Raw genomic sequence first — 25939 nt, forward strand, 5'->3', positions numbered from 1 at the left:
AAAGCCAGAAAAAGTCATATAGCATGTAATCATATAGCAAAAAGCCGGCAGAGCATTTAAAGCCATTCTATAATGCAAAACAAGGGCAATGTGTCATACTTACCGAGGCAATGTTTCCTTACACACAGCATGTTTCATGACAAGGCACCCACAGTTGTTGACAGGTTATGCAGCACCAAAATGTTGACGATGTTGTCTGCCTCGCATTCAGGCAGCACCCTTTTGATGGCAGATGATTGCTTGTGAAAAAGCAGTGCGATGATACAAGTGGAGCAGCTGGACTGTGGGCGTTATAGAGCAAAGAGCCCTAAATGCAAGGAAAGAAAGTCTCCATTAAATCGATGCCTCTAAATCATAATAACAGAATACCATGGCTCTTCTCTGCTTAGTTAATCTATAATTTCAATTGAAAGCTGTCTCAAAAATGGATAAATTGCAACCCTATGTTACACATGGTATAACATAGATGTGCCAGGTTGGTGGGGCGATCAGTTAGCATAATGACCGGAAAATGCATACTGATGTTTCATGCAGTATTGATGCTGGAGCAAAGTGTCATGGTGCGAAGAACAAAATTAAAAGCATGCATGGGCGCCAACCCGACGTGACTAGAGGTGTGCACGTGCATAAATTTTGAGCCCGGCCCGGGCCTCATGCTACAAACCCGAACCCGGCCTGGAACTGAAATTGCCTGAGCCCACCCAATGCTCCCACTTAAGGCTCCGGCTCTGCTGGACATGCTATAACAGACCAGTTGCAAAACCTACAAGTCGGCTTCCCTGTGAGGCAGGAATTCGTGCACAGTGGCGACAGAACCTGATTTAGGGATAATAGTTAGGTGCAGTACATGCATCTACCACAGTCCACGCTGCTTGGGATGCAGTTCCTCACGCACAGGCCATTGTCAGAGAAAGGTTTTCGAGCATTCTTAACACTGGAATAAAGGGGGGAGCACTGTCACCCTAAGGGTGAAGAAAGAAAATTTAGAAAAGGGACACTAACCGGACAGGGTAATAGTGGGGCGACAATCGCGCACGCGAATAATACTGTGACGAATGGGCAAGAGGTGCGGGAATTACTGTACCCGTCAGGAGATGTGATAGCACTGTACCCAACTATTACCCCAACGTCTATGCCGCCATTGTGCAGGAATGTATGCGGCACCGGGAAGCTGACGTGTAGGTTTTGCAACTGATATATTGCAGCTGAAGCAACGATACAGAAAGAAAAAAAATAGGCGACAATTCTTGGCGATGCATCGCGCGACGACGACGCCAACGCCTCTCGCTGCCGCTGGTGCACATCGCACAGAGCGAAGGACCTCAGCGACACTGACGCGTTTTCAGCCTTGCTTTGTTAGCGCCGCCTCCTCGTTTGGTAAATGAGTACAGTTACGCTTTATCTAGTTTCTTGCACTAAACAGCAACATTGATGAAATTTCTTGAAAAGCGTCGAGCCCCCCCTCCCCCCCTCAAGAGAAACAAAAAAACAATCGTCCCGGCGCAGCGGCGTGCTACTATACTGCGATGCAGACATGATTGAAAGCAGTGGCGTTTTTCTGCAACTTTCGAAAATTAGCAATATCTAGCCACGCTAGCCTTTTTTGTTTTGCAGTGCTACCCTACCGAGCTTTTACTAAACTGTCTCGATGCGCTCATATATGCACGGATCAGACGAAATGAGCGTCTGCAGGATTTTCGCTCATACCGGACTAGGGAAACAAACTTTGCATGTAAAAAAAAAAAAAAGAAACAACGAAGGTGAGTACCCCAAAGCCATTTGCGATTGGCTGCTTCACGAGCTGGTTCCAGCATCATGAGCGATTTTCTAAAAAACCCAGAACCTGGGTGACAGCGCCGAGCGGCAATGCTTTAGCGGTCCTCAACGCACTGCGCATCGTGCTGCCGCGCGGCTCATGCGGCTAGCGTTTTATCGCTCCAGACACAAGTAAATACGCTTTTGCCCGGAATCCGCCGACTCCGCCCGAGGTCACCCGAGGGAACCCGAGCGGCCGAGCATGCGACGGCTATACGCCGTTGCAGCCAGTGTAACGCCGTGAATATCCGAAGTTGGCTTTTAGGGCTACGATGCCACGCAGTTGTTTACTTTAGGAAATCAGTACTCTGCAAAACAGTAACGGTTTAACTTGAAATAAGCTGCAAAATGATCGGCATCAAGTCGCGCACACTTGAGAACCACTTTTGAAAAGCTAACAACGTAAGAAATATGCTAAAAGAAGACAAATCTCCCTGGCAAATGGCTTACGCAGCCTGCAGCAACAATGAAATGGAAGACAACGCTTGTAATTTAAAAAATGCTCAATCTAAGAGGCTAATATTTTTGCTCCAGATATACACAAACGCTTTATGAAATCTGAATGAAAAACTTTGAAAACTTACATGGAATATTTCTTGAAGAAGAAGCATTTTCCTGTGCGGTGCCACCGAACGTCGAGCCGAGCGAACGAGTGGCCGTTGGATGGACGAAAGAACGGAGCGCCCTCTTTGAAACAAAATACAACTGTCGCCGTCATGTCAGCTAAACGATTGTCGCGTCATCCTTCGAGCTTATTAGTAATCGCTTTTTCAGCAGCATAGATGCGCTGCTGCTGCTGCTCATCTATGTAGGGCTCTGTGCTAGCGCTTCGCTGCTGGCACAGAGCCCTACATAGATGAGCAGGGAAGGAATAAGAAGTACGGAGGATGTCAAAGTATGCAAAGGAATAAGACATGGCTGTCCTCTATCACCGGTGCTGTTCATGCTTTATTTGATAAACCTGGAACGGAGGATACCAGACAGTAACCTAGGTTTTAACCTGTCATATAGATTAAGTGGAAAGGCGGTCGAGCAGCGCCTCCCCGGTTTGATGTATGCAGACGATATTGTGCTGCTAGCTGAGAGTCTGGAAGAATTGCAAACTCTAGTTAAGTATTGCGGAGACGAAGGGGACGCTCTAGGCTTCAGTTTCAGCGCAGTTAAGTCGGGGCTGATGATTTTCAACGGATCAACTGATCAGGGACTAATAATACAAGGCCATGAAATACCTAGTAGCTGAATATAAATATCTGGGGGCATGGGTAAACGAAGGATTGGCATACATTGGAAAGCATGAGCAATCACTTAAGGCCAAAGGGAGAAGGAATGCCGGGATAATGAAGCATAAGGCATTGTGGGGATACAATAGGTATGAGGTTTTGAGGGGTATTTGGAAAGGAATTGTGGTGCGCGGACTTACTTTCGGAAATGCGGTTTTATGCCTAAAATCAGAGGTACAGTCGACATTAGAAATAAATCAGAGATCCGTTGGACGATTAGCACTAGGTGCCCACGGCAAAACTACAAATGAGGCGGTACAGGGAGATATGGGCTGGGCATCTTTCGAAGTACGGGAAGCTCAGAGTAAAATATTATATGAGGAACGCGTGAGCAAATTGGACAGTAACAGATGGGCAGCTAAAGTATTTAAATACCTGTACTTAAAAAGCGTGGATTCACAATGGAGAAAAAGAACTAGGAAACTAACAAGTAAGTATGCTAGTCACAAGGACGGAGAAATAAAGAGCATTAAGCAACAGGTGAAAAACACAGAAGGTGAAAATTGGATAAATTCGATGGAAAAGAAACGGAGTGTGGAATTATACCGTAAGTGGAAAATGCAGATCAGGAAGGAAGATTTCTTTGATAACTCAAGAGGCAGTGCCCTACTTTTTGAAGCTAGATCAGGGTGCCTTACAACACGCAGCTACAAAAAGAAATTTAACAATGGAGATGACGCATGTGCTATATGTGGAAGCTGCAGTGAAACAATTGACCATATTATACTCGAATGTAAAGGTATCCGTCCGGAAGTTGACGCAGACGCAATCACTGTTCCTGAAGCTCTGGGGTTTAGAGATACCAGTGGCCGGGTGAATAAACCGGCGGTGGAAACTAGCAAAAAACGACTGGAAGATTGGTGGCTTAAAAGCAGAGAAGTGACATAATGTTAGTAATGTAGGAACAAAAATTTAATAAATAGAATGACGGTTTAGTTAACCATTCTAAATCAATAATTAAGATATATGGAGAAAAATGAGCATGATAGCTACTGCTAGCACCCCGTTTCAAAGGGGACGCTCCTATATTCCATTCATCCATCCATCCAGCGCGTAGTCGCCCTGGAGAGGCGCCTAGCTGTTTTGTTTATAACACCCAAACTTGTTCAAGTTGTATTTTGTGAATGCTGTGTTCTACTACGAATAGTTTGCTCACTTTTAGCATACCAACGAAAATGCTTTCATACAATAGTGCTCAATCGAGTGGAAAATTTTAGTCACCCTGAAATGAGGATTTGAAGCAAGTTTGTTGAAAATTATTGAGCTAAGCATCTCAGTACCACGACTTGCCACCTCTTTATAAGGTAGTTGCATACGATGCTTACATGTTTTCTCATATATCCGCATCGTCAGCATCATTCTATCTCATAGATTAGTCGTTTGTTGGCCCGATTCATTAGGCGCTTGTTTCTTTCTCACAGTTTAGTTTCTTGCGTATATTTTATTGGCCAAGAAAATGCGGTGAAAGCACATTTCCCTATGCAACCTGGTATGAGAGCCCGGAAATGTTTGAAAGAAGTCTCCAGTCTGTTAGCGTTCGTGTTTTTATTACTGCGCAATTCCTTCCCCTGGGCGGCGGCCGTCCGCCCCTTGGACCCTGAGTGGTGCCTCGACCCGTCCACCGCTTTGGCGCACCTGCGTGGATTTCAACGCGCGCATGCAACCTCGGACCTTGCTCGCATCGCATGCGGTGAGAGAGTGCGATCCGGGGAACGACAGGAGTGCGAAGTGCGCGAGGACGGGATTGAGCGGTGCGTCAGCACGGAGGGCAGGCTCTGGAAAACTGTGCGAACTAGCGTGTGCGAAACAAAGATGTGTCATTAATCCAGTTGTTAATACACCCATTGTACCTTTTCGTATTTTATTTGTGTTTCCAGTCTTTTCTTGCACATTTTTTTTCGTTCTAATGCGAAGAAGTCAGTTTAAATGTGGGTATCTTCTCTCCATACACAATATTTGTAAAAAAAAAAAAAAAAAAAACTACCTTCCCCGCGCACGTCTGTAACTGTTCCACCACGGAGGTAGTTAGAGAATAATAAGCTTTGATACCAAATTAAGCTTAATTGTAAAACAACGACTGCTTTATTTAGTTTTTGAACTCTACAGTTATTCCTCCATTCCTCCTTGCCATTTGTAGCGCAAGCATTGTAATGCAGTGAACGACGACGGATTGCCGAAATTGGGGGTGTGAAGAAAAGCGGAGAAACGTTACAGACTTCTTTTTTTCGCACTTGTGCAAAAAAAATAATCCAGAAATTCAAAAATTATGCTATCAATGCACTTGCATGGCGTCCAATCAAATGTTGTTCTGCTGAGCTGCCGTTCTTGTATACTGGCTGCTACACGAAGCTATTTTGATTTCCTATGAAATTCAGTGTGACAAAGCCCCACGCGGATATATTTCGCGTTTCAAGTTCTTGTGAAATGTAGAAGCCGGCCCGTCGCCGTGCCGAGGGCGACTTAGCTGGCTCTGCGATTTTTGCCACTGCAGTGATTTGAATATTCGCGGCTTGTTTAGCAAATAACTGGCGTACTCGTTTGCCGAATGAGTGTTTCAAGAATAATCATAGAGCATTTACCAGTACCGTATGTGTGCAATATTCCATCAGTGATTAATGCGCCATGGTCATTGCAGTAGTACTTTTGATTATACACGTATGGAATGATCTACTCTTGCAAAGCCTAAGACGTAAGTTACGCTAGCTCTACGTATGTCAAATAGGTATATGAAAGAAATAGAGCCTTAACGTATAGCGGCTGACGCATTGCGTCGTAAATTCCCGCCCGGGCGGCGGCCGTGTGCACCTTGAACCACACGTGGAGCGTCAGGGCCTGCGTCGTGGATTGCATCGCGCAGCGTGTAACCCGACAACCCCAATTGCAGAGCGCATCCACTCGGGCAAGTCGGCGCCGCTGTTGCTGGCGCCGTTCCTCCATTGGATTGGTAAAACGTTTATTCGGGGCCTGCAGTAGAACGCGCGCTCCGGACGGGGCCTACGTTGTCCTCTGGGCACCGGCCGCGCGGCCTGGGTCCCCGCTCGCCGTGGCCGGCTCGCCGGTTCCCTGCCGGGCCAGCGCCTTGATGACCTGCTGGACGGCCCCGAGTTGCTCTTCTTGTTTGTCGCTCCCTGCGGCTGCTTCCAGTCGCGGCGGGATCCTCCCAGACTTAGCTTCTTCCTGGTACTGGGTACAATTCCGCAGCATGTGTGCGAAGCCGGCAGTCTCCGTTCGGCAGACTCTGCTGGAATTGAACGGCGGTGCAACACGGAAACGGACACAGACAAGAAGGGGACACCACATGCGCACACTACCGACTATTTATTAAACGGAAAGGTGGCAAATATATACGTCCATCTCAAGCATCACACTCATCGCCACAGTCCGCTCCAAACCCAACACGTGAACGCCGAGCAGCACCAACAGGAAATCAGACAAGATATTTCTAACCTCAGTAGATAAACTATCAAAAACGGGATAAAAAAAAAAGGAAACAAAAAAAAAAACATTTTTGTCTTTTTTCTGGCACAACGTGCCAGTCGGCGGTGGCACGTTGTGCAGACAACTAACTGCTTCCCATGCTATTTATTTGTGCTTCATAGGGCTTCTATAACCGTACCAGGAAATTGTGCCAGAAGACACGCGCGGAAGAGCACCGTATCTACAACGCCTACGAGAGCCGCCAGCCACGAGGGCCGTAGTGACGTCACGTGCTGCCAGGCTACATATGCATCCCCTCTTCGGATCTGCCGTCCAGTCGGCGGTGGCACGTTGCGCAGACAACTGCTTCCCATGCTATTTATTTGTGCTTCATAGGTGAGTGCACCAGCATTGTATTTACCTATACTCGACCAAATTTTCCACTGCCTGCCACTGCCGACTGGTTGCCGTGTGATTTTTGTTGACGATGTCGACTGCCACTGCTGAAGTCATGAAAGCCATTGAAGATTTCAAACGCGAAATGCGTGTCGAAATACGCTCAATGAATCAGAGCATAACATTTTGTTCTGACGCTGCTGATGATTTCAAAAATGCTCTATCTGAACTGAAAACTCTGACTGCAGAGGTGAAGAGGACAAAGGAGGAATGTGCTGCCTTAAGGCAGGAAAATAAGGACCTAACTGAGCGGTTAACTAAAGCTGAAGGGAGAATTGTTGAACTGGAGCAATACAGCCGGTTGAATAATGTGGAGATAAAGGGCTTGCCACTCACCGCTAAAGACAGAGCGGCTGAAATAGCCTTGCAAATCGCACAAACCACCAGCATTCCTCTCGACCTTACAGACATTGACATCGCGCACAGCGTTAAAACCAGAAACAACAAAGACATTAATCTCGTTGTAAGATTCATGACCCGTACGAAAAGGAACTATTTTCTTGAGAGCAAAGAAAGCAACCCTGTCAACCACTGATATTGGTTTCACTGGCCCTGCTCAACGAATTTACGTCAATGAACATTTGACACCAGACAACAAACGCCTTCTTGGTGCCACTATTGCAAGGAAAGGGGAAGTGTCTTGGAAGTTCGTGTGGACAAAAAACGTAGCATACTCGCGCGAAAAACAGAGACTTCTGATATCGTTCGGATTAACAGTCATGACGATTTGCTAAAAATGACGTAAGGCGACGTCATTACTCATCACACTGATGTTGTTCTTGCTTTCTTGCCTCTGGAAAATGTATCGAGCACTGCACCTCTTTTCACACCTTCACAATTTAATAATCATGTTAGCCTAGATGAAAATAACCAACTCATGTTAATACATTTCAATATGCAATCTGCCATGAACAAAGCTGACCAATTGACACAATTTTTGGCAGGCTTAAGGATATCTTTTGATATCATCTGTTTAACCGAAACATGGTATCGTCATGACACCGATGTTCTGCGAATACCGAGGTATAACTCTTTTTATGTTAACCGTGCTACAAGACGTGGGGGAGGCGTTGCGCTGCTAGCGAAAAACACGTACGCCTGTGAACTGTTATCTGATCACTGCTTCTGTAACGGTGATATCGAAATGCTCACTGTGAGGTCCGCCCGCCAAACGTTTTCTGTTCTTTACCGGCCCCCCCAGGGAAACTTAGCCACGTTTTTTGACCGTTTTGAGCGCGAATTATACTTTTTTAACACAGAAACCTTTATTTCCTGTATAGCGGGAGACTTCAACATAGATATTAACAGAGTAAGTCCTGCACAGCAAAAGCTTTCTGCGCTTCTCGGAGCGACTGGATTCCACAACGCTATCAGTAGTCCCACACGCATCACTGCTACCTGTTCTTCGGCGCTAGACCTTATAGTAACAAACAGTCCCAGTACACTCTTTTCGGGCCGGATCGCAATAGATATCAGTGATCATTTACCTGTTTTCTTGCGCCTAGACAAACAAATCCGTACGAAGGCAAACGCACAGGCTCGACGGCAACTTATTTCTCAAGGAAGGCTTGAGCAATTTAGGAGACGCATTGTTTTAGTGAACTGGGATCCCGTATACCGAGAAAATACAGCCGAGGGCGCTTACCGCAAATTTCTGCAAATTTTTCTCTTATTGTACAATGACTGCTTCCCTGTGGTTGACATAACGCCATGCAAAAATGCTCGTAAGCCGTGGATGAACCGTCGCCTCACGCGACTCGTGAAAAAGAAACACAAGATGTTTGCACAGTTCATTAAAACGAGAGACGCGGACGTACTAGCGAGATTTAAATCATTGCGCAATCAGCTGAATAAAGAAATTAGGATAGCTAGAGCCGCTTACTATAACAACTTGTTTGATATCCAGCCTTCTAGAAATCCCAAAGAAAAATGGAGGCGCTTAAACTTAGCTTTAAATAGAAACACACACAGCAGGAACATAACGAGCTTAATAATCGATGGTAAAGAGACCTCAGGTTCATGCCTTGCAACTGCATTTAATAAATTCTTTTCCGAAGTAGGTTATAGCCAATTCAATGCCGGAATCGCGAATTTCTTGAGTGACAAGATAGAGGCATCTCTCTTCTTAAGACCAACGGACGAAAGTGAAGTTTTTGCAATATGCCGAAAATTAAAAGACACCTGCAGTCTTGATGCACATAATATACAGAGCCGACCAGTTAAGTACATTCTTGACATAATTACGCCATGCCTAACCTATATATACAACACCGCACTTATTACAGCTCATTTCCCTACTGACATGCAGCTAGCCAGGGTAGCCGTGATATATAAAAAAGGCGATGCGAACAAGTTGGGAAACTATAGGCCAGTGTCTGTACTTCCGTACTTTTCTAAGGGTTTAGAACAACTAATTCGCATCCGTTTGCAACATTTTCTGCAGAAACATTCCGTAATAACCGACTGTCAGTATGGCTTTACACAAAATAGGTCCACGGAGCATGCTCTACTCGTCCAAAAAGAATACATTTTAAATAATTTTGAGTCACAGCTTCTAACTCTCGGTGTTTTCGTTGATTTCAGTAAAGCCTTCGATTGCCTAAATCACGATATTCTTTTTGCAAAACTAGAGAACTATGGCATACGCGGACATGCTCTCAGCCTAATCAAATCTTATCTGAATTCACGGTCTCAGTATGTGGTGATTAATCATTCCTCTTCACAGATTCTAGGAATTTCGAATGGCGTCCCTCAAGGCAGCATTTTAGGGCCACTCCTGTTTTATTTGCTGTCGAGCCGGCCACACTTCCCGTTATTGCCGCAGTCGCACCTTCCCCACACCTCGTTCCTATTACAACGCTGACCATCGGTACTACTACGGACCTCGACGCTTCCCTTCCCAAAATGAACAGCTCCGCCCCGCATATGATGGACCTGGTCACACAGATGAACCTCACACTGAAGCCGTCTCAAGTGTCCGTCACTCCAGCCGATCTCCATCTCCACGGTCTCTTCGATCTCGTTCACCGCTACATCGTCGCAACTCCTCCCCATCATACGCCGGCGCCCACTCGGCAAGCTCTACCGGTAATGCAGCGCCCGGGAGTGACGCTGCATTACCGACCCGGACTGTCAACACGGAACTGACCCTCGCACCCCGACGTAACCTCATTGACATTTTTGTGGACGGAGTCTCAATTTCTGCCCTTATTGACACTGGCGCCCACATTTCCGTCCTCAGTTTCTCGCTCCGTCAACGCCTCAACAAAGTCCTCACACCCGCTTCCTCATCTACCGTTCGCGTTGCTGATGGCAATACAGCTACTGTGATCGGTATGTGTACTGCGAGAATTACCATTGCCGACCGCCATATCCCTGTCCTATTTACAGTCCTCACCAGTTGCCCTCACGACGTTATATTAGGACTCGACTTTTTAACTGCACATTCCGCGCTCATTGACTGTTCTTCTGGACCTGCCACTCTGTCCTGACAAACAGGCCTCTGATACTTCAACGCTCCATCTCCGCTCCTCTACATTTACTTGTCTGCCACCAGAAGCTGCAGTGTATGTGCTCATGTCGCCTTTCCCCTCCGTTCCTGATGGCGACTATGTTGTTTGCCCCATAACCGACGTGACACTGCAGCGTAGAATCGCTCTCCCTCATAACATCGTGCACGTAGAAAATAACAACGCTTATATTCCAGTCTTGAACTTCGGCCTTTTTGTGCACGTTCTTCCTGAGGGCATTACTCTCGCCGAACTGACCCCACTGTCTGACGTCACAGTTGCTGCTCTTTTGCCTGACCCTACTGCTAAAGTGTCGACACGACCTGCACGTCCCCATCTCTGGAGGCCCGCATATCAGGAATGGTTGCATCTAATTTGCGCCCTGACCGTGCTACAGCACTTACGAGTCTTCTGAATTCGTACAGCGATATTTTCGATTTTGGTGACCGCCCCTTAGGACACACGTCCCTCGTTACACATCGTATCGACACCGGAGACGCCCGCCCAATTCACAGAAGACCTTATCGAGTCGCCATTTCTGAACGACGCATCATACAAGATGAAGTGGACAATATGTTAGCAAAAAACATTATAGAGCCTTCTAGCAGTCCCTGGGCGTCGCCTGTCGTGCTTGTTAAAAAGAAGGACAATACCTGGAGATTCTGCGTTGATTATCGACACCTCAACAAAATTACAAAGAAAGACGTTTACCCGCTCCCCAGGATAGATGATGCCCTCGACTGCTTACACGGTGCCAGCTATTTCTCTTCCATTGATCTTCGGTCCGGTTATTGGCAGATCGCAGCCGACGAACGGGACCGAGAGAAGACCGCCTTCGTCACTCCCGATGGCCTGTATCAATTCAAGGTGATGCCTTTCGGCTTGTGTAATGCGCCCGCAACATTCGAGCGCATGATGGACTCTCTCCTGCGCGGCTTGAAATGGACGACGTGCTTGTGTTATCTCGATGATGTCATTGCATTTTCTTCTACATTCGAGAGCCATCTCCATCGCCTTGATGCCATTCTTGGCGTCTTCCGAAGAGCTGGCCTTCAGCTGAACTTGAAGAAATGTAGCTTCGGCCGACGTGAGCTCAAGCTGCTCGGTCACGTGGTCGACACCCATGGCGTTCAACCCGATCCAGACAAAATACGGGCTGTAAGTGCATTTCCTACACCCCGTTGTACCAGTGACGTGCGTAGTTTTCTTGGGCTTTGCTCCTATTTTCGGCGGTTTGTACCTAACTTTGCGGAGACTCGTTTTCCCCACTCACCAATCTTTTGAAGAACGACGCTCAATTTTGCTGGGACCAAGAACAATCCCAAGCCTTTTCTGCGCTCATTACAGCCCTCACCAACCCGCCCATCCTGGCACACTTCAATCCTTCGGCACCAACGGAGGTACGCACCGACGCCAGTGGTCACGGTATTGGTGCCATACTCGCCCAGCAGCAGATGGGTCGCACTCGCGTCATTGCTTATGCCAGTCGCCTCCTTTCTGCGGCTGAACGAAATTACTCGATTACAGATCGTGAGTGCTTAGCCCTCGTGTGGGCCATTACAAAGTTTCGCCCTTACTTGTTTGGCCGCCCGTTCTCCGTCATCACCGACCACCATGCCTTATGCTGGCTTTCTACGCTGAAGGACCCTACTGGTCGCCTAGGTCGTTGGGCCCTCCGCCTTCAGGAATACACTTTTTCTGTCGTCCACAAGTCTGGCCGGCTGCACGCTGACGCCGATTGCCTGTCCCGCAACCCGGTAGATCCCCCACCTGCGAGCGAGTGTGACGATGACACATATGTGTTGGCCATCTCTGACCTTTCAAACATTCGCCATGAGCAGCGCTTAGATCCGCAGCTTTGCAGCATAATCAATCGCCTCAGCACTGAACACCTTGATGCTACCCTTGCTCTGTTTGTGCTCAACAACGGCACCTTATACCGACGGAATATGCGACCAGATGGCGCCGAGCTTCTGCTCGTAGTCCCCGAACACCTGCGTATCACCGTTCTTCAACAGCTGCACGATGCACCCACAGCGGGTCATCTTGATGTATCTCGTACGCACGATAGCGTCCGCCGCTGCTTATTTTGGCCAGGTCTCTATCGCTCTGTTCGTCGTTACGTTGCTTCTTGTGACCGGTGTCAGCGACGGAAGAAGCCCTCGGCTATGCCTGCTGGATCCCTGCAGCCGATCGACATCCCAGTAGACCGTTTTCACGAGTTGGCCTTGACCTCCTCGGGCCTTTCCCACTTTCTGCGTCGGGGAATAAATGGATTGCAGTGGCCACGGAATATACTACGCGCTGCGCTGTCACCCGAGCGATACCCACCAGCTGTGCAACTGATGTGGCTGCGTTTCTTCTCCACGACGCCATCCTGCTCCCTGGTACCCCACGCCAGCTGCTGACTGACCGTGGCCGTTGCTTTCTTGCTTGAGTAGTCGATGAAATTCTTCGGTACTGCTCCATTAAGCACTATTTTACCACCGCTTACCATCCACAAACGAACGGCCTCACCGAACGCCTCAACCGCACGCTCACGGACATGCTGTCTATGTCTCGGATGATCACCGTGACTGGGACATTAATTTGCCATTTGTAACGTTCGCGTACAATTCCTCTCGTCACGACACAATGGGCTACTCACCGTTTTATCTTCTATACGGCCGCGACCCTCCCCTTCCTTTTGACAGCGTATTGCCTCCCACCGCTAACGCCAGTTGCTACGTTCGTGACGCCATCTCCCGAGCTGACGCAGGCCGTGTTACTGCTCACGGACGACTGGCCTCCTCCCAAAATTCTCAAAAACGGCGGCATGATTCTCGCCACCGGGATGTTCACTACTCTCCGGGCTCTCTCATCTTGTTCTGGACTCCCGCTCGTAAAGCTGAGCTGTGTGAGAAGCTCTTGCCACGCTGCGCAGGACCCTACCGTGTTTTACGGCCAGTCACTCCTGTGACATAAGAAGTCGCCCCTGTACATCCGCCGCGACAGTCCTATATGCCACGCACCGAGATTGGTCATGTCGCCAGAATGAAGCCGTACTACCCCTTCAGCAGTTCGTCCTAGTGCGCACCGGGACTGTGCTTTTCGTGGGGGGTAATGTGACATATATGCCCTGCATCGCGGGACGTAGAAGACAGCGATCAGAAGCAGTGACACAGAAGACGGCAAAATGGCAGCAACGTTTAGTGCTAGAAGAAGGTTAACGCTGCTGTGATTCTGTGCTTTGTGTGCTGCGTTCTGGACTAACGTTCGTGCACTAACCTCGCCAAGTATCAATATCTTCCAGCACTTTCACGTACGGCTAGTCTACCCCCTGATTTCGCAATGCCTGCATCACCGCCGATGTTTCAATTGAGTCAAATGCTTTTTAGTAATCAATGAATGCTATGTATAAGGGCTGGTTATATTCCGAGCATTTTTATATCACCTGATTGATGGTATGGATATGATCGATAGTAGAGTACCGTTTCCGAAAACCTGCTTGATCATTTGCTTGATTGCAGTCTAAGGTTGTCCTGATTCTATTAGCGATTACCTTAGTAAATACCTTATACGAAACAGACAGTAAGCTGATTGGTCTGTAATGTTTAAGGTCCTTAGACTCCGCTCTCTTATGAAGGAGGACAATGTTTGCATTCTTCCATGGTTCTGGTACCATCGATGACACCAGGCACTGCGTATACAGGGTGGACAGTTTATCAAGCACGGTATTCCCCCAGTATTTTAGCAAATCTGTAGGTATCTGATCCTCTCCAGCTGATCTCCCCCTTTTCATACTTTCTAATGCCTTCTTGACCTCGTCCTTCGTCACTGGTGGAACGTCTGACTGTTTTTCCCTGCCGCCAATCTCGTTACGGTCCTGACTACTTTGGCTACTGTAGGGATCTGTATAGAACTCCTCGGCTACTTTGACTATCTTATCCATATTCGTAATGACGTTGCCCGCCTTGTTCCTTATCGCATACATCTGGTTTTCGCCTATCCCAATTTCTTCTTCACCGCTTTAAGGCTTCCCCCGCTCTTTACAGCATGCTCAATTTTCTCCATGTTATACTTCCTTATATCGGCCACCTTACGCTTATTGATTAGCTTTGATATCTCGGCCAATTCGATCTGGTCTGTTCGATTGGAAGCTTTCATACTCTGGCGTTTCTTAACCAAATATTTCGTCTCCTTAGACAGCTTACCGGTATCCTCTCTAACTATCCTACCGCCTACTTCTACCGCGCACTCAGTAACGATATCTCTGAAATTATTGTTCCTTGCCTCTAGGGTAATGTCGCCATCCTCAGTTAGAGCTGAATACCTATTCTGTAGCGAGATCCTGAACTCTTCTGCCCTCCCGCTCACCGCTAATTTGTTGATTGGTTTCTTTCTTACTAATCTTTTGCGTTCCTTCTTCAGATATAGGCTAATTCGAGACCTCACCATCCTGTGGTCACTGCATCGCACTTTCCCGATTACCTCTACATCTTGCATAAGGGCGGGGGTTCAACACATTATGAAGTCGATTTCATTTTTAGTCTCTGCGTTAGGACTTTTCCATGTCCATTTCCGGTTCTTCCGTTTGCTGAAGAAGGTATTCATGATTCGTAAGTTATTGCGCTCTGCAACTCAACTAGTAACTCCCCCCTGCTATTCCTAAAACCAATGCCATAGTCGCCTACTGTCTTGTCTCCTGCCTGTTTTTTTCCTAGCTTGGCATTAAAGTCGCCCATTAGTACAGTATACTGCGTCTTTACTTTTCGCATTGCCGATTCTACATCTTCATAGAAGCTTTCAACTGCCTGGTCATTATAATTACATGTAGGTGCATAGGCCTGTACAACCTTCAGTTTATACCATTTATGAAGCCTAATTACGATGACTGCCACCCTCTCAATAATACTATATAATTCATCTATATTACCCGCTATGTACTTATTGACAAGGAAACCTACTCCTAGTTGTCGCCTCTCTGGTAAGCCTCGATAACACAGTACATGCCCATCCTTCAGTACAGTATATGCCTCATTCGGCCTTCTAACCTCACTAAACCCTATGACGTCCCTTTTCATACCTTCTAGTTCCTCTAACAGCACTGCTAAACTAGCTTCACTAGCTAGGGTTCTAGCATTAAACGTTGCCAGGGTCAGTTTCCAATGGCGGCCTGTCCAGCGGAGCCAGAAGCTCTTAGCACCCCCTGCAGCGTGACCGGTCTGACCGCCGCCGTGGTCAGTTGCTCCGCAGCCGCTGGTGACTGAGGGCTGAGGTTTTATGGAGCTTATCATGAGAGGTTGTGGCCAATTACTGCACCAGGGTGGCCAACTCCTGTTCTGGTGAGGGAGTGCGTTGCCGGAGGTGTTCACCGGCATTAGGTCGCACCCCAAACCTGTTTATACAATTCCATCGACATGCGGATTGTTTTTTTCTCTTTTTTTAAATCCGGTGGAGAATTGGAGAATTGCGCGGCACCGTAATTTGAAACCCGGTCCTCTTGCATGCGAGGCGGATGTTCTACCGCTACGCCACCGCTGCACGCACTCACTCTCCCCGAAACTACACCCAGCCAACACACACAGCGCGCGCCTCCCTTGCCACAGCAGTCGAGGGAGGGAGGGGGAAGGAGGCTGCCTCGTGATGTGCAGAGCAGAGGCCACTCCTCACCCTCGCAGACGCGTCGTAGCCTGGAGGGGAAGGAGCAATGATATGTGCCTTCCCACACCCCTCTTACCTCAATCGAGGTGTCCGCCCGGGGGGGCAAGTGCGCGTCGGTTCTACCCTTTGGTGCCGTTGGTCTGGCCTCGCGGCACTTCCCTGCCGCTGGACACTAGAGGTCTGTTCGATTCAGCTGCACTCTTAGCACCAGTTCCGTAAAGTGCTGCGGCGGTGCCGCAAGAGTGCAGCACCAATTCCAGCAGTTCAGGTGCAGCATCGGCACCAGCAACTTACAAACGAATGGTAGAGTGCAGGCCGGGCCGTCTGCTAGCCTTGGCGTCGCCAACAAGCTGCGGCCGGCTGTGTGCAACATCACGTCAGCCGACGCTAACGTTCCGGTTAACTTGATGAATTTTCAAATAGCACATGACAACGAAGTTTTGACATTATACAGCCGCGATGCTTTTGGCCCTTGCTTTGTAATAAACGGCACTTGTCAACGAGAACACGATCGAGTTCGCCAAGGTATCGGCTACGCATACTCAAGAAGTAGACACACGCATGTGGTGTGATGCATGCTGATTGTATATTTCAATCATGACCATGTGCGCTTCGATCACCGGCTGGCGCAAAAGGTGCATATATATATGTGCATTTGCACGAGACAATATGCGATGTGATATACTTGAAAATCTTCATGTTTGAGATGATTAGCGCCGTTGATAGAGTGGCATATACACAGGCGATAGAATTCATTCATTCATGAATATGCGATGCATATATGTACAAAAGCCGACTGCATGTGGTCAGCTATCTGTGAATTATATAACCACTCACATCAACCGGCGCCAACATGCCGAATAAGATCAATTTTCAAACAGCACATATCGCAAGCGTTGACACGAACCAGCCTCGATCGATGTATGTGTGTGCGCGCATCATGCGGCAGCTGGCACGAAGCGCAAACAAACTTCGATCACGATTGAAGTCAGCATGAACCGTATATAACGCATGCACGCGTGCTTACTTGGTAGACGTGGTTTGAAGTACGCGTCGTCGTTTCTTTGGCAAACACAGGCACCGTTCTCGTTGACGAGTTGAATAATTGGTCGCTTCACTGTTTATCACAACACGCAAGCCATCGTTGTGCAAGCTGTCGTCTGCTTTCATGCGGCAGCTGCAGCTGCACTCTTTAGGCACTGACCGCTGAGGAGGTGCACAGTTTTGCTGAACTTTTCGTGAGCTCGACCTGCACGACGTCTGCACTTTTTGAAACGAACGGCGTGGTGCAGAGGGCGCCATCTTGCATCGCTGAAACGAATGGTGAAGTGCAGCACCACGTGAACCAGTTCGCGTAGTGCCGGTGAAACGAACGGACCTTAGGTTGTGCCCCGGAAAGGCAGCCTCTGCATCGGGGATCGCAGTCGCTGCTGCCGGGGTGAAGGCGCGAAGTTCGAAAGCTGGAATCGTAGTACGCCGCCCGCTTCAGGCAGCATCGGCGCCCTGGAATTGTCAACCAGGGCAGGGGGCAGGGCTCGTTCATCTTCTCCAGCCAGGGTTGAACAGGAGTACTCGAGTGCGGGTAAGCCCAGACGGTGGCGGGAGAGGTCATAGTGCACTGGTAGCTCCTCGCCCTCCCGTTCGTGAGTTATTCTAGCTCGAAGGCGAGCTGCTCCATGAACGAGCTCGAATTCGAGCTTTTCCGGGGACCACTCTATGCCTGCACAGCCAGTGCGCTGGTAGACTAAACATCACCTTCGCCGCTCCCCGCTGCCTGAATGCAGACAGCGTGGCCCATGCGCCCGGAGTGCCGGTGTCATAAATAAGGCCAGTCGGTGGGCTAGGTCCCCTGAACGTGCTCAGCACACGCCTCGCGTACAGGAACACTGCCGGCTTGTGTATCGACACGCGCCGGATAAACACGAGACATCTCGTGCCCTTGCGGTTGACATTAGGTGACTGCGCCTACCTTCCGCACTGTAGCATCGCGGGAAGAACTGCCTTCCCTTGTATGTGCTCGTGCACGAACTCGCGCGTTTGGCGTTCCTACATGAACAGCTCGGATGCGAACCATGCAAGGAAGGACCGCGTTTATGGGTGTTATGTATAGCGATGCCGGTAGAGATTGCTCTCAGCTTTGCCCGCCTCGGCGCTCTCCAAAACGAGAGGCGTTTCGGCTTCCACAGCATCTCTCTGGAAATACTGCTTCAGTTCTCCCACATGAATGGTTTCGCTTATTCGGCCCGAGTGCGGGTCTTTCAGTCGGTAAATCAGGCGCGACTGTTTTTCTGCGATCACAGAAGGCCCGACCTATCGGGGCGCAAGGCCGGCCGCGAATTCTGCGGATACATCGCTGAGAACATGATTTCGCCTCAGAACCGTGTCTCCTAACTGGAACTCAAGGTCCCTGTGGGCTTGGTCGTAGCTCACCTTTTGGTTTGCCCTGGCCTTCTCACGGCTCCGTAATGGCACTGGCCAAACGATCTCGTAATCGCCGTGCGTAGTCGTCGACATTGGCCTCGACTTTGCGAACATCGTCCGACCTATGGGTCAGGACCGTGTCTGGTGGTGTGTTCAGCTGCCTGCCAAACATGCGAAAAGCCGCCGTGAAGCCGGTCGAGCGATTTGCACTCGTGCGCAGTGCGAAGGATATCGCCCAAGTGCTCATTCCAATTATTATGCGACCGCGCATATGCGCCCAGGAGCGGCTAGATGTCGCGATTGCGGCGCTTGCTCACGTTGGACTGGGGATGATAGCACGTGATTTTTTTTTCTGCCGTACACCCAATGCCGCGCACGTATCACGAAACACCTCGGACGTGAAATAGGTGGCGTTCTATTAGCGATTACCTTAGTAAATACCTTATACGTAACAGACAGTAAGCTGATTGGTCTGTAATTTCTAAGGTCCTTAGAGTCCCCTTTCTTGTGAATGAGGATAATGTTTGCATTCTTCCATGGTTCCGGTACCGTCGATGACACCAGGCACTGCGTATACCGGGTGGCCGGTTTTTCTAGCACGATATCCCCCCCGTCCTTCAGCAAATCTGTAGTTAACTGATCCTCTCCAGCTGATTTCCCCCTTTTCATAGTTTCTAGTGCTTTCTTGACCTCGTCCTTCGTCACTGGTGGAAAGTCTGACTGTTTTTCCCTACCGCCAATCTCATTACGGTCCTGACTAATTTGGCTACTGTAGAGATCTGTATAGAACTCCTCGGCTACTTTGACTATCTTGTCCATATTAGTGATGACGTTGCCCGCCTTGTCCCTTATCGCATACATCTGGTTTTTGCCTATGCCCAATTTCTTCTTTACCGCTTTAAGGCTTCCCCCGTTCTTTACAGCATGCTAAATTTTCTCCATGTTATACTTCCTTATATCGGCCACCTTGCGCTTATTGATTAGCTTTGATATCTCGGCCAATTCGATCTGGTCTGTTGGATTGGAAGCATTCATATTCTGGCATTTCTTAATCAAGTCTTTCGTCTCCTTAGACAGCTTACCGGTATCCTCTCTAACTATCCTACCGCCTACTTCTACCGCGCACACAGTAATGATGTCTCTGAAATTATAGTTCCTTGCCTCTAGGGTAATGTCGCCATCCTCAATTAGAGCTGAATACCTATTCTGTAGCGAGATCCTGAACTCTTCTGCCCTCCCCCTCACCGCTAATTCGTTGATGGGTTTCTTTCTTACTAATCTGTTGCGTTCTTTCTTCAGATTTACGTTAATTCGGGACCTCACCATCCTGTGGTCACTGCATCGCACTTTCCCGATTACCTCTACATCCTGCACAATGGCGGATGTTAACACATTATGAAGTCGATTTCATTTTTAGTCTGTCCGTTAGGACTTTTCCATGTCCATTTCCGGTTCTTCCGTTTGCTGAAGAAGGTATTCATGATTCGTAAGTTATTGCGCTCTGCAAACTCAACTAGTAACTCCCCCCTGCTATTCCTAGAACCAATGCCATAGTCGCCTACTGCCTTGTCTCCTGCCCGTTTTTTTCCTACCTTGGCATTGAAGTCGCCCATTAGTACAGTATACTGCGTCTTTACTTTTCGCATTGCCGATTCTACATCTTCATAGAAGCTTTCAACTGCCTGGTCATCATAACTACATGTGGGTGCATAGGCCTGTACAACCTTCAGTTTATACCGCTTATTAAGCCTAATTACGATGCCTGCAACCCTCTCATTAATACTATAGAATTCATCTATATTACCCGCTATATACTTATTGACAAGGAAACCTACTCCTAGTTGTCGCCTTTCTGGTAAACCTCGATAACACAGTGCATGCCCCCTTCAGCACAGTATATGTCTCATTCGGCCTCCTAACCTCACTAAGCCCTATGACATCCTATTTCATGCCCTCTAGTTCCTCTAACAGCACTGCTAAACTAGCTTCACTAGCTAGGGTTCTAGCATTAAACGTTGCCAGGGTCAGTTTCCAATGGCGGCCTGTCCAGCGGAGCCAGGCTTTCTTAGCACCCCCTGCTGCGTCACAGGTCTGACCGCCGCCGTGGTCAGTTGTTCCGCAGCCGCTGGTGACTGAGGGCCGGAGTTTTATGGAGCTTATCATTTAAAGAGGAATTTTATAAATTACCTGCGTTCTGCATTGTATAAAATTCCTCTTTCTTGTGAAAAATACTACATAGGGCAGACTGGCCGTTGTTTGAATATCCGGCTCTTCGAGCATAGAAATTATTTAACCCCTACATCACAAGACAATTTTGCCCAAACATTGCACGAAGTGTAACTGCCGCCCCATTTTCAATAAAACTGTCGTTCTCGGCACATCGCGCAATCAACGTACACGAGAAATTATAGAGGCATATCATATGAAAGGAGGGGATAAGTGTGTTAGCGAAGCTTCCATTAACTTAACAAAAGTAGAGATTACATACCTTGAATCAGTGGTCAAGTAGTTTTTTCACGTGTTGTTTGTGTATCTTTGCAGACTTGCCTTTTTCCACATTTTTGTCCAGTTTTTGTCAATTTCACTCCTTTATTACATGTATTTGATAATTTTTGTACCCTATATATTCTGTTAGCTTTTCTAATAAAAATCAGTTGTGAGTAAGGGCTCGTGTGTGTTTCCTTCTTTTTTTTCTCCTTGTCTTCTTTGCGCTACGTTTCCTAAAATGCGAATGCACCAACTCGCCCAATTTAGCATTCTTGAATGCAAGCCACTGCAGCTGGGGATACACAAATAATTGCTCGAAAGGCTCACGTCTATGGGCATTTATCCAAACAGAAGGTCTCACCCTGGTCAACGATGCACAACATCCCACCAGTATAGGGAATATTGTTCAGAAGAACACATCCCCGGATCTCACCTTCACGCCGAACATCACAGAGTGCTTCCGGCTAAAACACTTATAACTCCCTAGGGAGCGACCATTACATAATACAGACCTGCCTCTCCTTGTCTAGCTTCTATCACTGCCCGAGTTCAACAACTCACAATCACAGACTGGGACCGCATTCGTGCTATTCGTGTTTCGGCCCGAGAGCGCATATATAACCTACAAGACTGGCTGGCTGGCATCAAAGGTGACGTTCCCTCGGCCACAAAAGAGATGCCTAACGTCCAAAATGCTGAGGTTACCGATAATCGGCTTCTCCACATGTGGGAAACACATTCTAGCCTCCAGAAAAGATGGCTGAAGTGCAAACGAAACCGGTCCTTAAGGCTTCGAATTTCTGCCCTTTTACGGGAGATGGAGAGTTATGCAAGGCAGCTCACACAACAACAATGGAACCAGGTGTGCGATCGCCTCGCGGGAAACCTTGGCCTAAAGGATACATGGTGTTTCTTACGATGTGTGCTAGAGCCAGAACAGACTAGAAATATACAACACAAAAACATCGCCCGCCTTATTCATGGCCTTGACATGGATAACGACGAAGTAGTCACCACCCATAAGGACCCCTACCTTAACACAGCACCAAAAACGCCCCTCCCACCATATGTAGGTACCCACAACCCGGATCTAGACGCTAAGATCGAGCAATGGGAAATAAGGGCAGCCATGCTGCAACTCCGCACAATCTCTGCGCCGGGTGCGGATAAAGTAACGAACAAAACTCTCAGAAACTGTTCAACATCACTCTCATTCCTATGGCTAAACAACTTTCACAAATACCGCATCTCTCCCACTCTCTCTATGCTGACGATATCACCCTGTGCATCACCACAGGTAATCTCGGAGACATAGAAGAGACCCTACAAGCAGGGGCTCACACGGTGGTGAAGTATGCGGCCACGATGGGCCTTGCATGCTCCACCGCCAAGTCAGAGCTCCTGGTCATGCACCCTGGCCCCAAGCGACAAGACCAACCACGGTTGACCGTATCCCTGAACGGACAGCCGATAAGCGAAGTGCATCGGCACCGTGTGCTTGGTATGTTCTTACAGGACAATGGCCTTACCACGGAAACCATATCTAACGTCACGACAGCCACGCAGCAAACAATTAGACTGATCAAACGCATAGCCAACAAACACCGCGGTATGCGAGAGCACGACTTACGACGCTTAGTACAGGCGTTTATTATTAGCCGATTGGCATACTCTCTACCCTACCTGTTTCTTACGAAAAGAGAAACAGAGAAAGTAGACTCGCTAATCCGCCAGCTTACAAGACCGCCCTAGGACTACCCAGGAGCACGCCCGCACTGCGTCTCTTAAACATGGGAGTGCATAACACCCTCAGCAAACTGGCGGAGGCGCACCGAATCGCGCAGATTAATCGACTCTCCATCACACCCACTGGCAGACACATTCTCTCCTCTCTCCAAATGAGGCCGATTGGAACTCCTCCCGAGAATACTCATCGCATACCGGCATCGATTATGGAGAATCTCAATTTCCACCCTTTGCCGAAAAACATGCGCCCGATCCACCACGAAGCTCGAAGAGAAGCCATATATAAGGCACTGCACAGAGCGCATGTAGGGGACACGGACGCGGCTTACGTAGATGCGGCTGAATACCGCAACTAACAGGCGTATGCAATTCCTGTTCTCTCAAGCTGCTTTGACCAAATCACCTCTAGCTCAGTCAGAGCTCGCACATCCGAGGAAGCGGAGGAGGCGGCTGTGGGACTAGCAGTTGCAACCTCCACTGCCACACTTCTCTTTACTGACTCGAAAACTGCTTTTCAAACTTTTGCCCGGGGACGGCTACACACAGTGGCCCACCGCATTCTGACCTCTAGCTCACAACCGCCCCGACCCATACAATTAATGTGGGTCCCTGCCCATTCGGGTAACCCCGGTAACGAGGCGGCCGACGCTGCTGCTCGAGCACACGTCAACCGAGCAGCGGGTACCGTGGACCCAGGCAGTGCCAGGGACAGACTACTCACATACAACGAGATTACGCTCCACTACCGTGCCCAAAGAATGTGCTATCCTCTACCTCATAACTCACTTATGCCCTCTTTACACGGGCAGAGTTAACCACGGTTAGCGTAACTGCGGTTACGCGAAACCGTGGTTAGCCCAATTACACGGCAGACCAAACCACAGTTACACCCCTAACCGTGGTTATCGCAAACCTAGTTTGGCGACCTCGTCTGTTGACGGAGGCTGCTCGTCGGCACTCGAGTGCGCGAAGCGTACGAGCGTGTCTGCTTCAGGAGTGTACTCGTTTGGCCGTATTGAATAGCCAGTGTCTACTGTGCCGCCCGGCGCCTTCGGTTACGGCCTGCAGCCAAGCGTCTGCGCGCTGAAGCCCCGTCCTGTGTTTGCAGTATCGTTTGTGATTCTTGGTGCTGAGCGCGGAACGTCAAAAAATGCGCGGTCTTAGCTTTATAACGAAAGTGCACAAGTTCGCAACGCTTGCAGTGTGGGATGCTGCGAGCAGGCTGAGGTACATTACACTTACCGCGGCGGTGAAGCGAGCGAGCGCGGCGAACTACGGCGGGGTGCGTAACATAGTCGTCGATAGGCCTAAATTATTTCTCTTCGAAGCCGCGGCGATCGGCGCTTTGGAAGTGATCAACGCTGTCGAAATGTTGTACTCATCAAACATCCTTATTGTAAATCCTATTCTGCCGCCGTAAAATAACGATATGATAAACTTTGGCGATACATTAATCCCAGAGCTAGTATAAGCAGAACGGTGAGTCGCAATGTACCGGCGGCAACTGTCTTGAACAGAAACTTGATAGTATCGCGGTTATCTGTCTTGCCAGCAATTTGCCGCTGTTCAGTGATCAGGAGTGATTCGATTCCGATATTCGGCTCAGTATTCCAGATGCCTATAAATTTAGCACGCATTGTTTCTGACGTCGGCGCTAGCCAACCGCCGTATCGTTCGCGTACGGTCTGCGGGAGGAGGGGACAACGCGGCGGCGTTTGCCATGGTCGATGAGGTGCTGCCATCGTGCGGGGCTTCACCGCGTTGTTGACGCCTTTATGGGCAATGGCGGCCGTAACCGAGAGCGGCGGCGAGCTGTGTAAGCACAGCTAACCGCAATTGCCGGTTAACAGTGGTTAAGTTCGGTAACCTCGGTTAAGCGTAACCGTGGTTAAGCCGGCCGTGTAAATAGGGTATTACTAAATTAGAACAGGTCACATGGAGACAACTCCAGGCTCGCAAGTTACTCTCACCAGCACTACTCGCCCTATTCCACCCAACTCAATATCAACCCGAATGCTCCCTCTGCGGGGCCCCGAGGGCTACATTCGAGCACGTCATGTTTATCTGTAGAGAATTTCAACCTCCGGCCTAATGGCGCCTAACGGACCACGGGGGATGGGAGATCGCGGTCTCCAGCTCAGAACCGGCTAGCCAAAAAAGGCTGGTCGACTGGGTGAGATGGATGGATGGATGGAATATAGGAGCGTCCCCATTGAAACGGGGTGGTAGCAGTAGCTATCGTGCTCAATTTTCTACCTATATCTAATTGTCGATTTAGGTTGGTTAACTAAACCATCATTCTATTTATTAAATTTTTGTTTCTACATTACTAACATTATGTCACTTCTCTGCTTTTAAGCCACCAATCTTCCAGCAGTTTTTTGCTAGTTTCCACCGCTGGTTTATTCACCCGGCCACTGGCATCTCTAAACCCTGCAGAGCTTCAGGAACAGCGATTGCGCCTGCATCAACTTCCGGATGGATACCATTACATTCGAGTATAATATGGTCAATTGTTTCACTGGAGTTACCACATACAGCACATAAGTCATCTCCGTTGTTAAATTTCTTGTTGAAGCTGAGTGTTCTAAGGCACCCTGATCTAGCTTCAAAAGTAGGGCACTGCCTCTTGATTTATCAAAGAAATCTTTCTTCCTGATCTGCATTTTCCACTTTCGGTATAATTCCACACTTTGTTTCTTTTCCATCGAATTAATCCAATTTTTAGCTTCTGTGTTTTGCGCCTGTGCTTAATGTTCTTTATTTCTCCGTCCTTGTGACTAGCATACTTAGTCAGTTTCCTTGTTCTTTTCCTCCATTGTGAGTCAACGCTTTTTAAGTACAAGTATTTAAATGCTTTAGCTGCTCATCTGTTACTGTGCAATTTCCTCAGGTGTTCCTCATATAATATTTTACTCTGAGCTTCCCGTACTTCAAAGATGTCCAGCCCATATCTCTCTGTACCGCCTCATTTGTAGTTTTGCCGTGGGCACCTAGTGCTAATCGTCCAACGGAGCTCAGATTTGTTTCTAATGTTGACTGTACTTCAGTAGAGTTAGTTGTTGGGCTAGTTGGTATTCTAGATTTAAGGACATAATTGTCAGCGCAAAGGCACGCGGCCAAAGGAAAGAAGAAGAAGGAAGACTATAGGGACGAACACAGCGC

The 25939-nt window shown here is 48.4% G+C and overlaps 1 pseudogene; it reads left to right on the plus strand.

The window, feature by feature from the left end:
- LOC146171073 (uncharacterized) overlaps nt 1-25939 on the plus strand; it is an 89919-nt pseudogene that overhangs the window by 47286 nt on the left and 16694 nt on the right.

The sequence above is a fragment of the Amblyomma maculatum genome, unplaced genomic scaffold (genome assembly GCF_055883805.1).
Source record: "Amblyomma maculatum isolate TAMU_Amacu unplaced genomic scaffold, ASM5588380v1 scaffold_23, whole genome shotgun sequence".
Lineage (NCBI taxonomy): Eukaryota > Metazoa > Arthropoda > Arachnida > Ixodida > Ixodidae > Amblyomma > Amblyomma maculatum.